General features: G+C 44.9%; 1 pseudogene; it reads right to left on the bottom strand.

The window, feature by feature from the left end:
* Nucleotides 1-791: 791 nt before the first annotated feature.
* LOC125440860 lies at nucleotides 792-1,187 on the bottom strand (annotated as a pseudogene).
* Between the last annotated feature and the right edge of the window lie 16,786 nt (nucleotides 1,188-17,973).

Raw genomic sequence — 17,973 nt, forward strand, 5'->3', positions numbered from 1 at the left:
TAAAAGAGGCATTTGGCTGCAAACCTCACAACCTAGGCTGGAAATCTGTTTGAAAATGATCTGAGAAGAGCTGGCAGAGATTCCCGGGTAGAAATCTGTGAAAGTGGTTCAATACTTTCCACCATAGCGAACTGTGCATTATATTTAATTGTGTTCATAATTCTCTGAGGCAGCGCAAGACTGTTTACCACTATAAAAAAATTCTATTTTGAAGGCCTGCAGCAACATCGTATGCATTTTCCACCCGTGATAATTCCAGCTGTTCTGTTACAATTGGTGGTTGGGCTCAATTCCTTGGAGGAAAGAAGAAGAAATATTGAAGAAGAAGAAGAACAAGAAGAAGAAAAAAAACAAAAAGAGAGAAGAAGAAGAAGAAGAAGAAGAAGAAGAAGAAGAAGAAGAAGAAGAAGAAGAAGAAGAAGAAGAAGAAGAAGGAGGAGGGAGGAGGGAGGAGGGAGGGAGGAGGAGGAGGAGGAGTTTGGATTTATATCCCCCCTTTCTCTCTCCTGCAGGAGACTCAAAGGGACTCCCATAATCTCCTTGCAGTTCTTCCCTCACAACAAACACTCCTGTGAGTGTAGGTGGTGGCTGGTAGAGCTCCTCGAGAAGCTGTGACTCAGGCCCAAAGGTCACCTAGCTGGTCTGTGTAGGAGTGTACAGGCTAATCTGAATTCCCCAGATAAGCCTCCATTAGCTCAGGCGGCGGAGCTGGGAATCAAACCCAGTTCCTCCAGATTAGATACATGAGCTCTTAACCTCCTATGCCACTGTTGCTCCTGTTTGCTGGCCCTAACACTCGCTTTGGCTGTGCCCCAGACTTTCTTCACCCTGTTCTTACGCTCTTTTTGTTGCTTTCTAGAAGTCTTTTTTTCTTTTCATACAGGCCATGCCTTGCCAGTCTGTGCTTCGGTTCTTTCTTCTTGGCGTTGTCTAAGGAATCATAGATCCTGCCAAAGCCAGTTGGCTTCCCACCCGCAAAATGAGCCCTGAAGCCAATGACAAAAAATGACATCGGGGGTTGTCTTGTACATTTTCGCCAACTTCTCACGGATTTCAGTTTGGGGGATGGCGGCTTTACCGGGATGGAGGCCATCAATCACCATCTGCTTCCGCTGCAGCAGCCGGTTGGTCGTGAACTTCCTCGTCCAGATGGTCACCGTGTCATGCATCTTGGCCAGGGAAGGAGGACAGACCTGTTTACCACAAGCTGAATATGAAGAAAATGAAACTCCATTTCAACCATTACACCCGTCCTGAATTTCACTCCTTAGAAAGCTTTCCAGCCATGGCCACTTCTGGCTTCCTTTTCCTGACTCGGGGAACTAAGGCCCCTTCCACACACCAAATGTATAACGGGTTGCTGTTGGGATAAAATAACCCATTTTCCTGTTTTCATGTTCACAAGCATCTGTGCAGGCAGTGATTATAGCCCACGGAAACAATCCGGGTTGGTGTCATGCCTTCGCATGGAAACACGTATATTTTTTATTTATTTACTTCCCATGGATGCGTAGCTGTGCAGGCATGCACAAATGAACCTCCACAGCCACGCTGATGTCTCACAAAATGACCATCTGTAACTGTGTAGCTATGCAGATGCTTAAGCCACAGTGGTGTAGGAGGTTAAGAGCTCATGTATCTAATCTAGAGGAACCGGGTTTGATTCCCCGCTCTGCCGCCTGAGCTGTGGAGGCTTATCTGGGGAATTCAGATTAGCCTGTACACTCCCACACACGCCAGCTGGGTGACCTTGGGCTAGTCACAGCTTCTCGGAGCTCTCTCAGCCCCACCTACCTCACAGGGTGTTTGTTGTGAGGGGGGAAGGGCAAGGAGATTGTCAGCCCCTTTGAGTCTCCTGCAGGAGAGAAAGGGGGGATATAAATCCAAACTCTTCTTCTTCAAAAAAGAAAAGAAAAGGGAGGCGAATAAAGTGCCTCCTGTCCGGCAGTTCGCTCGCAAGTGGCTGAAACCCAGGATTTTAAAAAAGACTCGCTAGTAGAGCTATTTTCAAAAAAACCTCCCAGTTTAAAGGAAAATAACATGGGCCGGATTCTGTTTCTTTAGGGGTGGGATCTGTGTGAAGCTCCCCCCCACGGATTTTTTTTTTTTTTTGCATCCACTACACTCATGTTTATTGGCCCGTGTGGAGTGGGCCTGAGTCTATTTCCCACAGGCCATTACTCTTGAGTAGGCTATTGTTCTTGAGGAGTCCTGCTTGCTATTCACAGACTCCATCTAAGAACAAGAGCTCATTCACTAACAATGCTGGATCCAGGTTGTTTTTCATATCATTTCAGGCGGTGCGGCTTGTGTTGGTCCTCATGGGGGTCGTCCATGTACCACGCTTTCACCATGCCGCTTCGCCACCAGTCGGCGGTTCCTTGGTCTCAGGAGCCAGGCTCCACTGCAAATCAATCAAGCAATGTGAAAGTACGCCCCCCCAGTGGGGAAAAAAAACCCCGAACTCCACCCTCTGATTTGAAATTAGGTGTCAGCTTGCTTATTGATCTCGACACCGCCGACCGCGGCATCTCCTTTAAGATGCCTGGCCTGAACGAATGCCGATTCGGCATTGCCGAATCAATACAAGCGGATCTGAACGCATTGTATTCGGATTGGCTTGTGTTCGGACAGCTTGTATTCAGCCATGTCAGATCACCGGAAATACCGACTTGGCGTATCCTTCACGCTAAATCTTACACGACAATTTGGAGCACTCCGATAAACTGAGCTGTTTCCAATTAGCAACCTTTGAATATTTCCTCTGTTGGTTTAAATGGGTGAGACCTGCCAAAATCCCCATTGCTCAAGTGATCCTCTCATGTGCCTTATCGCTCACAATACAGTCCCCGTCTGTAGATGTGGTCTCCTTTTCTTGGTAGAAATTACAACATTTGATCTCTACCTCTGCTCTTCTCGTAGCACTTTGAAAATAGTCCTTTCAAAGGCCTACTTTGCAGTCAGATTTGGACAGGCATCTGCTACTAATTGAGTCATTTTGCAAATTTAGAAATACAAATTAGATTGTTTTCAATCCGAATAGCGATCTACCAATTATTCTGCCAACTGGAGTGACTTGTGATTCTTGGGGAGAATTTTTTTTAATATAAAAATGTTCCCTTTGGCCTTTGATTGCTCAGTTATTAATCAGGTTACAGTTGATTCTTTTGATCAAGAAACTTTTGGCCATAAATTTCTGCATCAGGGAAAACAAAACCTGAAATCCGTCTGAAATCCCTTTGAAATCAAATCTTATTCCTGACACCCCTTTTATTGTAGAGAAAAGGTTCTTTTGCAATTTTACAAATGTCATTTTTCATCACAGAGGTTTCTAAAATGGGTCCAAAGACTGAAGGGTTTTCCCTCTCTCCAGTTTACTAACCTGCTTGATAAAAGATCTATACATTCAATTCACCTTTTTACATGGATTGGATTGGGGGAACCAAAAATTCAGAGGCACTTCAAAAGAAGAAGCGTATTAAAGAGTGACCTACAGCAGTTCATTCATTATTGCCCCGCCGTTACAGGGAGGTCCCTTTTTCTTTTGTGTGTTGCACATGCACAGTTATGCAGGTGCAGCTGATCAGATTGTGAGACAATTGGCATGGCTGCACGGGTTCATTTCATATGCCCCTGCTTGCCAAGACGCGTACTTATGTGTTGCAGGAAACTAAAAAGAGAGAGAGAAGCGTTTCTGTGCAAAGGTGCGAAAGCCACCCAGATAGTTTCCATGGGCTCCAATCACTGCCAGAATGGGAGAAGGACACACATGGCAATGGGGAAAAGGAAAATGGGTTCCTTTATAACAACTGCAAACCAGAGGTGGGATCCAGCAGGTTCTCACAGGTTCCCGAGAGTAGGTTACTCAATATTTGTGTAGTGCCGGTGAGGGGTTACTTAATTGCGATTTCGGCCACGCGATTTTTTGCCTTTAGATTATGCCCCTCCCTCTCAGCAGGTAATTAAGCGCAGAACTTAGGAAGCAGTCTAGCAGGAGGTGCACCGGGCTAAGTGCGTGGCACCCTGGGCGCTCTTGTGTGCATTCATTTCCGCCTTAAGCGATCCGGGCAGCAGCAAACTGCATCCTTGCCACAGCCCTGCTCCAGGAATGCCTCTGCCCCCAGAATGCCCGGGTTATGCCTCCCTGTCGTGGCATTCCATAGCCCAGCCCCATTGGCGCTACGCCACAGTTTGAATCCCACCACCATGGGAACCTGTTACTAAAATGTTTGGATCCCACCACTGCTGCAAACTGTTACACATTGGCTGTATGGAATCCACCTTTGATGGGCAGCAGCACTACAGGACTTCAGGGAAAAAGTCTTTACCATCACCTACTTTTAACTGGGTATGCCGGGAATTGAACCTGGAACCTTCTTCATGCACAGCAAAGCAACCCCAGCGCAATATCACATTATATAAACAAGTAAATATAAATAGGAAGGAGGGAGGAATCTTTCCTAGTGAATACAGCTACGGCACAATGGTGTCCTTCTCAAACTTTGAAATTTTGCTTGGAGTCTGGAACAGTTTTTGCTGAGTCAAAAATGGCTGAAGCAAACCATCATTCTAAGTCACTCTTTTAATGCGCTTCTTCTTTCGAAGTGCCTCTGAATTTTTGGTTTTCACTGTCCCGGGAGAAAACACACTTGGGGGATTTTGTACCCTGTCAAGAGCAGCAGTGGCGTAGGAGGTTAAGAGTCGGTATCTAATCTGGAGGAGCCAGGTTTGAGTTCCCAGCTCTGTGCCTGCCTCTGAGCTGTGGAGGCAGGCTTATCTGGGGAATTTGGATTAGCCCTGTACACACTCCTGCACACACATGCCAGCTGGGTGACCTTGGGCTGCAGTCCACAGCTTCTTGGAGCTCTTCTCAGCCCCCCCACCCTACCTTCACAGGGTGTTTTGTTGTGAGGGGAAGGCTGGGCAAGGAGATTGTAAGGCCCTTTGAGTCTCCTGCAGGAGAGAAGGGGGGGATATAAATCCAAACTCTTCTTCCTCTTCTTCAAGCGCTCAGAAAATCTGCCCAAAACCTGCTGAGCAACCTGCACAGAATGGTGGATGGGTGGATTCTCCCTGACAGTGGATGGCATGGGACTAGAGAACGGGTTTTCTCTGCCTGTTGTGTTCACATGGGAGCACTTCCAACCCACAACTGTGCAAAAGGATCGCTGGTTTAGCAATTTTTAAAAATCCCAGGCTGAGTGAAATAAAATGGGCCAAACTCATTTAGGGAATGGGGCTTGTGTGTAGCTCAACGTGTGGTTGTTATCAACTTCAATTACTTTTGCTGTTGGCCCTAATCCCCTACCTGATTCTCAATAACATCTGTTGCCATTCTTAATTTTAACTCTGATTTTAAGTTTTTAAGTCGATTTTAATTTAAATGTATTTTATCTTGCCTGGATTAGATTTTAATTATTATAGCTGTATTTAGCCTGAAGGCTATTTTCACGTAAGCCGAATCATTAGTGTGCTGTGTAGTTTGGAGGCTGTAGCCAGAATTCTAGTATATTTTGCCGCCTGACGAGTTGGCTTGCGTCTGTATTGGCATCATCAGAGGATCCTCTGAAGATGCCAGCCACAGATGCAGGCGAAACGTCAGGAGAGAATGCTGCTAGAACACGGCCATACAGCCCGGAAACCACACAGCACCCAAATATTATAGCTGTTTTAATTGTTTTATTACATTGAATTTTATAGGTTATGTTTATTGCCGGAAGGAAGGAAGGAAGGAAGGAAGGAAGGAAGGAAGGAAGGAAGGAAGGAAGGAAGGAAGGAAGGAAGGAAGGAAGGAAGGAAGGAAGGAAGGAAGGAAGGAAGGAAGGGAAAGGAAGGGAAGGAAAGGAAGGAAGGGAGGGAAGGAAGGAAGGAGAAGGAAGGAGGGAGGAGAGGGAGGGAGGAGGGAGGGTGAGGAGGAGAGGGAGGGAGGGAGGGAGGAGGGAGGGTAGCTGGATGGATGGATGGATGGCTGGAAGGAGGGAGGGATGGAGGGAGGGGTGGATGGAGGGATGGATGGATGGATGGATGGATGGATGGATGGATGGATGGATGGATGGATGGATGGATGGATGGATGGATGGATGGATGGATGGATGGATGGATGGATGGATGGATGGATGGATGGATATTAGGGTTGCCAACCTCCAGGCAGTCAGTAACCACTCTGTAAGGACATGATTTGGCAATTTTAGAGTTAGTTTGGGACCCTATTACCAGTTCTTATCAAATTGTTCATTATTTGTTTTAGAATTATGATTAATTTCATGTCAAATGATTTCACGGACATTGAGGCAAGATTAAAACTGAGTTCTTGCTCATTTTGAAAACGCTATACTAGCGACTTTTTTTGCTGAAAACATTTTAGAAACGTTTCCTGCTCGTTACATGGAGTTCAAGAAGCATTTTATTTTCCCCACTTGATTTAGAAGCTCTTACTTTTGTTTCAGTCGCGCCTGCTATTTTGTGCCATTTGTGATTCTCCATACTGTCAGCCATTGGCTGGTTTCCTACCAACTGTTTTCTCCTCTGGATCGCATCTGTCTGCAGTTTCCACTTTTGTGCACGAATGCATTCCTTTTTGCTTGCTGATTCCACAAACGTGCCATTTTCTTTCTTTTTTGGAATGACGTGTCCTCAAAACTACGCAGATGCAATTCAAGAATCAGAAAAATATGCAGATGTAGAGTCAACGTAGCTTCAAAGATAAGTCGTTGGGTTTTTTTTTAAAGACAGGAACCCTTCCAAATAAAATGTTTTATTTTTCTGTCCTATGCAGACAAAACATTGAAAAAACAATTCTTTTTAAAACGTTCCCAGATGTTTTATTTGTGTTGAGTGAAATGGGCTATATGTATCTCTATAGCTATATAAAATCCCATGCCCTCTTTATGTGTGCGTGTGTATACACACAGAGAGAAAGATTGTAGTAGATGGTTAGTATATACCCAAATGCAACCACATATTTCTTGAAAGCTGCTCTCTTGTCTATAATATGTTTCTACAGCATATCAAATTGTTGGCCAGAGGATGTATTATGGCAGGATTCAACCCTAGAAACAAATTTTAAGAAGCAAGCTGACACTTTGATAAAGAAATAACTGTTCATGCACAAGTACAATGAATTTGACGTGGGAAAGAAAACTGGAATGCCAGACATTAGCTAGCTCCCGATCCAAGAGTTCTCATTCTAGATCCGACCAAGGATTGGCCTTTTGGCAAGTCACCTTCAGCGGAGGCAGATTTTTGTTTCATCTTTCTGAATGATAAAGTCAAGGCCTTTATTGTCAATTAAACCTTTGTCTCTTGACAGGATCTGACACCTCTAGCAGAACGTGTGGCAGGGAGGGCTGGCATCGGCATGCCTGCTGTGCGGTTAACTGTTGTGTTTCGAACTTCACAAAACCTTGGACCGAAGCCCAGAGTGTCTGCGACCGCTGGCCTCTCTTTTATGTCTACCCTGTTGCGATTTTAGGTAGGAAAAGACTTTTCTGTCACTTGCCATTTGGCATGTGATTATCCTAGCCAGATTTATTCCAAGTGCCAGAGTTGGCTTCTTTTACACACAGACACACAAACACACACATAAAAAATCAATCCTGGGCTTCTTTAATCTGATGATATTGTATTCAGGAACAACATTCAAAGGATGGTTTCTTTCTTTATTTATTTCTTAGACTTTTATACCGTCCTATCCCCAAGGGGCTCCGGGCGGTGTACAACATGTAAACATAATACAACATAAGATGACTAAAACCTTTAAAAGCAGCGATAAAAACAATGGAAGCTGAATCTAATAAATATAATACAATAAATACCAGTATAAATATGAGCGGCGACCAGCAACTCCATTTTCAAAGTCCTCTCCCCAAGAGGGAGGAATGGCGAGTCCGGTTGGATGACAAGCGGCCCAGGTGTAAGGGGCCAAAAGAAGGGGGGCACCATCAGCGGCCGGTTCCTCCAAAGGCCCGGCGGAACAGCTCCGTCTTACAGGCCCTGCGGAACTCACCAAGGTCCCGCAGGGCCCGGACAGTTGGAGGGAGAGCGTTCCACCAGGCCGGGGCCACAGCCATAAAGGCCCTGGCCCACGTGGAGGCCGGCTGCATCACCGAGGGGCTAGGAACCACTAGTAGATTGGCCTCAACTGATCGAAGAGGCCATACAGGGACATATGGGGTGATGCGGTCTCGAAGATACGATGGTCCCAGGCCGCGTAAGGCCTTAAAGGTCAACACCAGCACCTTGAAGATGATCCGGAACTCTACTGGAAGCCACTGCAGCTGACTCTACTGGAAGCCACTGCAGCTGGTTGCAGAAAGAAAGAATGTGGAAATGGGCTAGATGGAAATAACATGTGGCTAAAAATATTTTATTAGAACCATCCCCCCCCCCCCAGTCAACTAATGTAACTAATGAGGCGAGATTTATTTCTATCGTCTAGTGCAAAGGCCTTTTATCATAAAACTGAGTCAACTGGGATTTTCTCTAGATGATAAGATTAATTATTATTCAGGAAACCTGTTGGAAACTCTATCAAACATAATTCTGTCACATGATTGTCCTGGCTTATTAACTGATTCGTATAAGAAGTGTCCTCGTTTGTGTTATGGTTATAGTTCTCCGATTCCTTTTGCAGTTGCTGATTATTTGGTTATTATCAAAAATCCCAGTCATGGACATTTAATTTTTCTGGCAAGATATCATTCACTTCCAGCAGCTGGATATAGTGGAAGGCTTAAAGATATTCCTTGGACTGTAAGAAACTGTCTTTGGCCCCTTCCGCACATGCAGAACAACACACTTTCAATCCACTTTCAGTGCACTTTGCAGCTGTGCGGAATAGCAAAATCCACTTGCAAACAATAGTAAGAACATAAGAACATAAGAACTAGCCTGCTGGATCAGACCAGAGTCCATCTAGTCCAGCACTCTGCTACTCGCAGTGGCCCACCAGGTGCCTTTGGGAGCTCACATGGAGGATGTGAAAGCAATGGCCTTCTGCTGCTGCTGCTCCTGAGCACCTGGTCTGCTAAGGCATTTGCAATCTGAGATCAAGGAGGATCAAGATTGGTAGCCATAGATCAACTTCTCCCCCATAAATCTGTCCACGCCCTTTTTAAAGAATAGTGAAGGTAGATGGAAAATGCATTATTCTGCATGTGCAGAAGGGGCCTTTGAGTGCCTGGAGCTATTGAGACCACTTCATGTATGTATGGTCAAAGACTTTCATGGCCAGATTCAACTGGTTGTGGTGGGTTTTCAAGGCTATGTGGCAGTGATCCACCAGACCATGGCCACACAGATCCACCAGATCACAGCCACACAGCCCGGAAAACCCACCACAACCACTTCATGTATGTTTTTACACTGACCTCTACTTAAAGGGTGTCGTATATTGGGATCTCTTATTAATACTGCTGTTTTGGGCTCCAGAAACAGAATTTAAAGGATGGTTGCAGAAAGAAAGAATGTAAGTGCATAGCCGGCCAAATAGAATGCCAGCAGACATTGGCCATTTCTGCCCAAGTCATTGGAAAATGTTTGCAAAATGTTTGCAAAACGTTTTCAATCCCCCTTCCCCCATTTGTTTGCACTCCCCTCCTCGAAACAATTCCTGGCCGCCATTTTGTGCTTGTTCCAGGTTTTTTTGATGTCTTCATGGATTCAATGCTTCAATGTTTTGATGCTGCTTGCTATGATTTGCCATTGCACGAGCAATCAAAGGTATCACCCTCAAATACCAAAAAAAAAGAACTGACGAGATCAGGGGTCTGCAACCTGCGGCTCTCCAGTTGTTCATGGTCTACAATTCCCATCAGCCCCTGCCAGCATGGCCAATTGGCAGGAGCTGATGGGATTTGTAGTCCATGAACATTTGGAGAGCCGCAGGTTGCAGACCCCTGGATGAGATAAACATGTGAGACAGCCAGCATAAGTTCAGAAAATGGCACTGATGAGGAAATCCATGGGCTACAGAGAGGCATGGGAAAATCTCAGGCCCCTTCTGCACACGCAAAATAATGCGTTTTCAAACCACTTTCACAACTGTTTGCAAGTGGATTTTGCCATTCTGCACAGCTTCAAAGAGCACTGAAAGCAGTTTGAAAGTGCGTTATTCTGCATGTGCAGAATGAGCCTCAAAGAGATCCCGCCGCAAATGAAAATGTTGTGAAAACATTTCCATGAAAGAATCACTAAAAAGAGGATGCAAATAAAATTTATCAGAGAGAAAAACCATGCAGAACTCCATGGAAGAAATGTTTTATTTCCTGCCTCAAAACATTTTTTTTTGGTTGTGAGAAAGCGCCATTATAAAGCTTTTGCAGATCCATCGTCTTGAGAGATGAACCTTGGGAACTTATGCGTAGTTTGTAGACTTCACCCTGCATGTCTCTGACCTATAAAATAAACATGATGCCATCATAATAAGTTTTCTGATCCCCTACTTCATGGCCTGCTCTTCAAAAAAATTCCATAGTTGCTTGGCTGATTTCCTGCTGTTTCATGGCAACTATCACTATCCAGAGGCGTAGCTGGGCCATACTGTGCCCGGTGCGCACTCTGGGTTTTCCGCCTGCGCACCCCCCAACGGTGCCCTGCCCCGCCCCCCACACTTACCTTAGTTTAGCCTGAAAGTGCAGGCTGGAAAAAGCAGCCTGTTCACTTGAGGCTGAAAACGGGGCTCGCAAGGTCTCCTGGGAAGTGTAGTTCCCACCAGGTGCGCGCCCAGTGCAATGTGCACCCCTGTGTCCCCTGGTAGCTCCGCCTCTGTCACTATGTACCATTTTTGTACATCACATTTCTTATATTGGGTTGTCTACCTCATAATACCCTGGGCAATGGCCCAGGATGATCCAGGCTAGTCCAGTCTCATCAGATCTCAGGAGCTAAGGAGGGTCAGCCCTCAGTACTTTAAAAATAGGTAGCCACCTCTGGATTATGAAATTCTTGGAGAATTTTGGGGGCGGAGTCTTGAGAGGGCAGGTTTTTGGGTGGGCGGGACCTCAGTAAGATATAATGCCATAGAGTTCACCTTCCAGAGCAGCCAGTTTTTCTAGGAAACTGAACTCTTTTACCTGGAGATGAGCTGAAATTCTAGGAGATTGCCCACTGGGCTACATGGCAACATTAATAGTGGTAGATAGTGCCATTGAGTTGCAGCTGACTTAGGGTGATCTTGTAGTGTTTTCAAGGCAAGGGACTAACAGAGGCAGTGTGCCATTGCTGTCTCTGGTGGATTCCACACGGCATACGCATAACGGGTTTCAGTCATTATAAAAGAAACTATTTTCCTTTTTCCTGTTCACACGTATGTCCTTCACCTGTTCAGGCAGCAATTGGAGCCCATGGGAACAATCCGGGTTGATTTCACACCTTCGCACGGAGACACTTCTCTCTTTTTAATTTTCTACAGTGTGTGTGAAGCTGCACAGGCATACTGAATTTAACCTGCACAGCTATGCCGATTGTCTCACAATATGATCAGTTGCACCTGAATAGCTGCTCATGTGCAACACATGAAAAAAAGAAAGAAAAAGGGACCTCTCTGCAACAGCCGGGCAATATTGCTGTAGATCGGTCATACTTGCTGCCATGGGGAGAAAACGTGCTTGGGCGACTTTGTACATTGTCAGAGAATCTGCCTTCAACCTGCTGGATGACTTGGACAGGACTGGATATGGGCAAATTCTCCTTGACATAGTGGAGGCACGGAACTTAAAGTGAACCGGTGGGAGGGAGGGGAATAACATGTTTCCTCCTGTTGAGTTCACACGGGAGTGCCTCCTCCAACCCAGGATTGTGCAAAAGGATCATTGGTTCAACAATTTTCAAAAATCCCTGGTTGAAGGGAATAAAACAGACCAAACTCACTTTGGGAACGGGACCTGCGTAGTCCTCTCTGCCCCGAATGGTTTCTATAATGTTCTACATCCGTTACATTTGGTCTGTGTGGAATCCATCTCTGTGTAGCAACCCTGGATGTCTTTGATAGTCTCTCATCCAAATGCTTAGCTTCTTAGATCTGATGAGATCAAGCTAGTTTGGACTGTCCAGTTCAGAGCAGAGATGAGCTGAGCTGAGCTGAGGTGGTTTGTCTCTGCATAGTGACCCTAGACTTGCTTGGCGGTCTCCTACCCAAATACCAACCAGGGCCAACCCGGCTTAGCTTTCAAGATCCAACAAGGTCAGGCTAGTCAGGACTGTCCCGGTTGGGGCAATACAGCTAAATTTAAATAAATAAATTATGCCTAAATTTCACAATGTATACCTTATAGCCCTTTTTGTCCCATCAGAGCTAACCATTAAATAAAGCTGAGGAAATCAATGAAGGGGAAAGCACTTCAAAACCCTTCTTCCAAATGGGAATTGACCGCTGTGCGTCTCATTTGTTGAATATGGATGAAGCATTGTGGGATTTTAATGGCAGTTATAAGCACTATATTAAGGGCTACATGCAACCTGACTTTCAATTCCAGCTGCCAGCTAACTGGAGAAGAATAATCCTCCAGCAGCACAAAACAGCCTGACAGGGGTAGCCCAGAGATCAATTCCAGAGGAAACAGCTAATGCAAAAAGTGCCTTTGAAGGAATCACATCCTTTCTGAAAATCCCATGGCAAATGACTGCCATTAATGGCAACAATTGCCCTCTGATATTTTCTCAGGTGGCCTGTCTTTCAGGTATAATACAATCCTTTCAACGGCCCACCAGGAAAGTTAGCCGAATGTCCCAAATATTTCAAGGAATAAGTACCTCTCCATTTGTTAATGATAAGCTCGGTGTCAATTAGGGATATTAAGTTAAAAACCCTTCATTAAATGGTGAAATACCAGCTCGAAGGTATTTCCCCATCTCCTCCGGCGGAATGTTTGCTTTCCCTTTTCTTTTCTCCCCCTTTAAGTTATTCCTCAAGAACCAGATATAGTGTCACTCCACACAAGCTGTTTTCATGTGTTCGTCTTCCATTCCTTTGCTGATTTCATGGGCACAATAAATTAAGCTGCGAAATGGGGTGTTGTGGTCTTTCTTTTAGCAGAACATTTGCAGAGAACACTTCCACCCCCCAACACGCAGATTTTTTTTTCTTTACGGGTTCAACTCATGAGATCCTGTGACCAGCGACATTCAAAACCTTGGCACTGATTCATTGTTTGATTGATCAAACAACTGCTCGTTCAGGATTTGTACCCCACCTCTCAAATGTCTATAGGAAAAAAAGGGATGTAAGCAAAGTAAAAAATAACGAATGATACCAATGAAAAAATACACATAGTAGTTGTAGAAAGTTGTAGAACATGTCCAGTGACCTCATGAAACACATCAAGAAGAAGAAGAAGAAGAAGAAGAGTTTGGATTTATATCCCCCCTTTCTCTCCTGCAGGAGACTCAAAGGGGCTGACAATCTCCTTGCCCTTCCCCCCTCACAACAAACACCCTGTGAGGTAGGTGGGGCTGAGAGAGCTCCGAGAAGCTGTGGGACTAGTTTCCAAGGTCACCCAGCTGGCATGTGTGGGAGTGTACAGGCTAATCTGAATTCCCCAGATAAGCCTCCACAGCTCAGGCGGCAGAGCTGGGAATCAAACCCGGTTCCTCCAGATTAGATACACGAGCTCTTAACCTCCTATGCCACTGCTGCTCCAACAGTAAAAGCATCAACAGTAAAAGAATCACAAAGTAGCTATCAGTAAAACCAGAAGCAACAAACAATCACAACATAAAAGCAGGTCATAAAAAGCCAAAATAACTGAGGCGGGAACAGGGCGAGAGCCGTAAAACAGCAGTATGATGGAATTGATTTTAATGGAAATCCTGGGTGAATGGAACTATGTCAGCCTGATACAAAAAAAAGCAAATAAAATGGATACCAGGCAAGCTTCAAGAAGAGTATTCTGCTTCTAGGATCTTTATCCCATTTTGAGAAACTTTTGATATTAGATTATAACTATTCTGTATTCAAGATCTTTTGCTTCTATTAGATCTGTTTCTTATTTCTTAATGATCCGGTGATAATTTTCGAATAAACTGGTACAAAAGTACTGGAAATGCCTGAGATGATCAGAAATGGAAATTCATATTTATTCAAGGTACCAGTTTTACCGTAAACCCCCTGTATTGGGGAACACTATTGACAATGGTATATAAGTGGCCTTTCTCCCCTGTAAGATAAGCAAAATATTACAAAACAAATAAAACCAGTTACAATGGAACCTCGGTTTTCGTCACCCTTGGATTTCGTTGGATTCAGTTTTCGCCGATTCTTTTGGTGAAAATTTTACCTCAATTTTCATTGCCTGCTTCACTTTTCGTTGATTAAGAGGCAAACGGAGGCGGTTTGCCATTGTACGTAGCAATGGTGGACTTCCTTGGTGGTCTCCCATCCAAGTAGCAACCACGGCTGACCCTGCTTAGTTTTCAAGAGTTGCCTGAACCATCCAGATCAGGGTTCACTCAGGTAAAACCAGCTCAGCCTTTTGTCACCTCTGAAAAGAAAAGTTATTCCCTTCTTTGAGTCAGCGCAAAAATGGCGGCCAACGTTTTGAAAACAGACAGGCTATTTTACAGGACTGAGGTGATTTTGAGAAATTAAATCAAGCAAGAGCTTAAACGATAACTCCCTTGCAAATTGTGCCATATACAATCTTAATAATCAAGTGACAGACTTCATGTGGTTGGGTTTTATCAAAATGACATCAGACATTTACTCAAGGAGTAAGCAGGGCTGACGTTGCTGGGGAATGACAGGGCAAAGCTGGAGGCAGACGTGAGGGACAGTGAGCGAGGTGCTTTATTAGCCTTTGATGGATTCTCAACTTTTTCCCTGCCACGTTGGAAAATCCTTTTGCCGTGAAGAACCTTTCGAAAGTGTCCACAATTCCCACTGGAGCAAGTGCACTAAAACCTGTGTATAAAATTAACACTGATCTGGGGGAGCTCACAAATATTTGGACAGACTTCCCGGGCCCAGCCCTGAGCAACGACAGGCTCAAATTTGATACGAATGTTAACAGGTCTTTGGATTCAACCGAACGGATTCTCGGTCAAAATGAAAGTTAAGCTTTTTCTCAGAACGCTGCGAGTCTGCAAAACTTATGTGTGGCACGGAGAAAGAAAACACAGAAAAAAATTATCCTACAAAAATTCGAGAATTCGGGGTCACTGGGGGTTGCCAATTTGCAGGTAATGGCTGGAGAGCTGGGATTGTAACTGATCACCAAGTGACAGAAATCAGGTCACTTGGAGAAAATGACTGCTTTGGAAGGGGACTCTGGCCCTTTCCCCACTTACCTTAAGCCCCGCGCTACTCTCCTCAAGTAGCGCAGGGTCCCCAGGCACTCCCCACTACAGGGGCGGCGACAATGCGGCAACCCTGACGCTGACGCTCTCGCGCCCCCTCAGCGCACGGCATCCCTGGTGCTCCTCGAAACGGCGCCTTTTGATGACCCCGCGCAGAGCCAGAGATGCCGTGCGCTGAGAGTAGCATGCAGCAAAGGGCAGCAAAGGTAAGTGGGGAAACGCCCTCTGTGGCAACATACCCCCACTGATATCTCTCCCCTCCCAAACCCCGCCCTCTTCAGGCTCCACTTTCAAAACCTCCGGGTATCTCCCAACCTGGTGCTGGCAAGGTCACAGATACTCTATGAACTGAAACCAAGCCTAGACATTCTCTGCGCAAAAGTGGACTCAAGTCCATCAGCCATAGGTCTTCTTTCTAAGATCAAACACATTCTGCTGAAGTCAATGAAAAAAACACACATACGATTCCCATCTTTGTCCATCTCTGTGCCTGAATCCCATCAAAATATTTAGCAGTTTCTGCACAGCCAAGGGAGACAGCCTGCATCGGCATTAATCATGCCGATGCAGGTTCTGGGACTGTTCACACAAACGGCTCCATGGGATGCGCAACTGTGGGAGCAAGCTCTGCACAGCTGCGTATTCCCCTCCCTGGCCCCAAACACCTCGTTACCTTCTGCTGGCAGCCACGTCGCTCTATTGTCACTCTGAGGAGGGAAGGGTACATGCCCCCATGGCCACAGCGACAGCTGAAGTGCCGGAGACCAGGGGGCATGTCCCCTTCCCTCCTTAGAGCGACGATAGAGCGACGCAGCTGCTAGCAGAAGGTAACGAGGCATTTGGGGCCAAGGAGGGGAGGGGAAAATGCCAGCTTCCACCCGCTGCCGTTCGCATGGCAGCAGATGGAAGCCGGCATTTGCAGGAAAACTCGCTCCCCAAGCGAGTTTTGAATACACCGTTTGGGCGGGCACAGAGCGCTGCTGCATTGATTTGGCAGCGGCGCCTGTACAAAGGGTCCCCGCCAAAATGGTGTTTTACCAGGCTAAAGCTGTTGCTTTCAGCCCGTGTAGAAACAGCCTTAGATTATGCGTACCCAATCCTACCTTCAAACCTTTTGGCCAATATGTTAGCCTCTTTAAGGGGTATATTGATGACTTATCATTCTATCCAATGCCTCTTTTGCTACACCCATTGAATGAACAATGGATGAACAATGTACTTCCAGCAATACAATTTGTGCATACATATGACCATAAGACCATGAACTTTTTAGATACCATCCTGTTACATCTAGTGGTACTCTAGCTATAAAACCATACATTAAAACTGTAGATAAGAAGATGTCTCTTCATTAATATCTCTTCATTGTTCCTTCAATCTTTTCATCTAAAGCCAACTCCTAGGCTGATTCCGCATGGGCCAAAACAGCAGTGTGAAAACGGTGTGAAAATGGTGTAAAAGGGTTTAAAATGGTGTAAAAGGATTTATATACTGTTTTCACACCGTTTTCACACTGCTGTTTTTGGCCCATGCGGAATCGGCCCTAGATTTAAAGAGAAATGCCACTGCAGAATGTGACTTTAAAAGAGAAGGCAAAGCTTTTGTGCAACATCTTCTTATGAACTCAGAATCTGTAGTATAGGCCCACACATGCAGAATAATACACTTTCAATCCACTTTCACAATTGTTTGCAAGTGGATTTTGCTCTTCCGCACAGTAAAATCCAGCTACAAAGTGCATTGAAAGTGGATTTGGAAGTGCCTTATTCTGCATGCGCGGAACGGGCTTTAGATAGAAGTCAGACGCTTAAATCAAAACCTAAAAATGTTTCTGAATGTTTAATCTTTGCATTTGACTTACATTGCTTTGTCCAACCCAATTAAAAGTTTTATCCCACGACACTGGATGTTATTTCAGGTATTCCTGTGTGTGCTGAATATCCCAAGATTGGTTATAGATGAAAGGTGAATTTAAGGGGCCTTTTAGTGAGGTCTGACTTCTTGCAAACCGTTAACATAGAGATACAACACTGTTCTTTGAATTCTTAGAAGATACAGCACAGTTTCAGGAGAAATTGTTATTTACCTGGACTTATTCTTTGGACGTTTATCGCCAGTCACGGTGCCTTCCTTTGCAGCCTTTTTTTCAGCATATTTGGGTGTTCTCTTTTGCTCTTTTGTTAGCTGTATTTGTGGTTATTTTACTCTTCATTGTATTTCTTTACCTTTATATTATTATGCACAATATACTCTTATTCATAGCCATTTATGTGGAAGGTTTCTTTTGTTTTGTTTACCCAAATAATCTCAACAAACCCCCTCAGTGCAGCAAATAGAAATGCATTTCCTTTCAAGAAAAGACACAAAGTTTTCACCCTCCTCCTCCAGCTGTAAGCGCTTCTTTTGCTAGTAAAGCTAAAACAACAAATAAAAAATAATCAGGTCTGAGAGAGTCACAATAAAAGGCCAGATCCTTAGTCGTCGTAAATCCGCATAAAGTCCTTCGCTTTCAGGGGAATTATGTTGTTGATTTACATCTGATGAGGATCAGATACTACAGCTTTAAGGACTTATCTCCCTAATCAGTAAAGACAGCTAGAAAATTATATTTAGCCACAACCAACAAGCTAACCTTGCGTCATCGGGCTGGATTTGTAAATTTCCTGAACTCATTCATCGTCA

The sequence above is a fragment of the Sphaerodactylus townsendi genome, linkage group LG01 (assembly GCF_021028975.2).
Source record: "Sphaerodactylus townsendi isolate TG3544 linkage group LG01, MPM_Stown_v2.3, whole genome shotgun sequence".
Lineage (NCBI taxonomy): Eukaryota > Metazoa > Chordata > Lepidosauria > Squamata > Sphaerodactylidae > Sphaerodactylus > Sphaerodactylus townsendi.